Here is a 2356-nt window from a genome sequence, read left to right as displayed (position 1 = left end):
TTTCATAATGGGATAGTGTGTCATTTCAAGTCAAAGATATGGGAAATGAAAGAGTAATAAAATTTAAATAATAATAATAAATAATAATTTTTTTATTTCTATCCTGCTTTTTGCCAAGCAATCAAAGCGGCGTACAACAAGTTAAAATACAACCTTATATACATAGTACCCCCCTTAAAACAAGATTAAACAGTATAAGATTAAAAACTACATATTAACAACCAACTAATCCAATCCAACTAATCCAAAAAATAATCATCATGGGCAGAGATGGGAAGTCTTATTCATGGCCAAGTATTTTATTCCGGGAAGGCCTGCTGGAAGAGATCCATCTTAATGGCTTTTTAAAAGCTCTCTAGGTTGGTAATTTGACGGATCTCGTCCAGCAGGCCATTCCATAAATTGGGAGCGGCTGCAGAAAATGTCCTCTGGGAGGTCGCCCTCAACCTGGTCTTTAAGGGTTGTAATAAATTCCTCCCAGAGAACCTGAGGGTACGGGGCGGATTGTATGGAAGCAGGCGATCCCTTAGATAGGTTGAGCTCAAGCCATATAGGGCTTTAAAGGTGATAACCAACACCTTGTACTGTGCCTGGAAATTGATAGGCAGCCAGTGGAGTGACTTCAATATTGGTGTTATATGGTCACTCCTTGCTGTTCCTGTGACAAACCTGGCTGCCATATTCTGTACCAACTGGAGTTTCCGAACTAGGCACAAGGGTAGCCCCATGTAAAGCACATTGCAAAAATCAAGTCTTGAGGTTACCAGCACATGTACTACAGCTTAGAAGTCACCCTGTTCCAGGAAAGGGCGCAGCTGGCGTATCAGCTGAAGCTGATAACAGGTGCTCTTGACCATCGCATTCACCATCCTCATCTGAAGCGACGGGCCAAGAAGCACCCCCAGACTGTGAACACAGTCCTTCAAGGAGATCGTGAGCCCCTCTAGGACTGGAGGTTGCAGTCCAATACCTGGTTTGGGGGCCCCTATCGTGCATACCTCTGTTTTGTCTGGATTCAACTGGAGCTTGTTTTCCTTCATCCAATCCATTACTGCCTGAAGACACTGACTGAGGAGAGAGATGCCATCTGTCGGTGTCACTGATGACTGGGACATGGAGAAATATATTTGGGTGTCATCAGCATACTGATAACACCCAGCCCCATATCCATGGATGATTTCTCCCAGCGGCTTCATATAGATGTTGAATAGCATCGGGGACAGGATGGTGTCTTGAGGGACACCACAATTAAGCTCTGTTTTTGAAGAGCGACTGTCCCTGAGCATCACCCTCTGGAACCTGCCTGAGAGGAAGGAGCAGAACCACTGAAATGCAGTGCCTCCAATTCCTAACTCTCTCAGGCCTCCAGAAGAATATCATGGTCTACTGTATCGAATGCCACTGAGAGGTCTAGCAGCACCAACAAGGTCATGCTCCCTCTGTCGATGGCTAGACAAAGGTCATCAGTTAAAGCAACCATGGCAGTCTCCACCCCATACCCGGTCCTGAAGCCCATTTGAAATGGATCAAGGTGTAAGGTGTTGGTTTTCTTCAAATAATGTCTCTATTGGTCTGTTTCCATGAATGAGAAGAACAAACCAAGAATTCTAGTGGCATGGCATGAGTGAAGGCAGCTATGGGTGCATCCACACTATACATTGACAGCAATTTGGTTCCACTTAAATTGCCATACATGCATCCTATGGAATCCTGGGATTTGGAACTTAGTGAGGTACTTAGAATTCTCTGCTAGAGAGCACAGTTGCCCAAATACACTAAGATGGCAGGCACTAAATCAAGGCTTCTGAGGAGCCAGAGATCAGGAAGAGTGGCCTAGAGCTCTCTAGTAGAGAATTCTAAGTAACCTCACCAACTTTCATCATCCTTTACCATTGGATATCTGGAGAATGGAGCCCTGACACTTAAAATGGTATCAAAGCACTATGCAGTTATGCAGTGTGGGTGCACAGTATGGCTAATGTGACCCCAAGATCTGTGATATCAGGATCTTTTTGTTCTAGACTCAGTACCTTTGAAGAGTGTAAAGGTAGGCAATGTGTAATCCTCTTGATAGTATTGGCTTGCAGCTCCCATCAGCCCTAGGCAATATAGCCAATGGTGAAGGATGACAGAAGCTGCACTCCAGCAACATCTGGAGGGCCTTACAAACATTATTCCAATTTTAGAGGAATATTAAAAAGTAGCATCCATAAAAATCACTATTTTCTCCTGCAAAATAGTTATAATCAACTCATTCAGAAAGCCTTCATGTGGCAGATTCTTGAGCTTTTATTGTTAGATTTTATGGGGAAATACAAGATCCAAACTGTTTGTTTGTTTCAAGGATTATATCCTG

The 2356-nt window shown here is 43.6% G+C and overlaps 1 pseudogene; it reads left to right on the top strand.

Moving 5' to 3' along the window:
- LOC121929483 overlaps nt 1-2356 on the top strand; it is a 14220-nt pseudogene that overhangs the window by 4820 nt on the left and 7044 nt on the right.

The sequence above is a fragment of the Sceloporus undulatus genome, chromosome 1 (assembly GCF_019175285.1).
Source record: "Sceloporus undulatus isolate JIND9_A2432 ecotype Alabama chromosome 1, SceUnd_v1.1, whole genome shotgun sequence".
Lineage (NCBI taxonomy): Eukaryota > Metazoa > Chordata > Lepidosauria > Squamata > Phrynosomatidae > Sceloporus > Sceloporus undulatus.
This window is presented reverse-complemented; position numbering and strand designations above follow the sequence as displayed.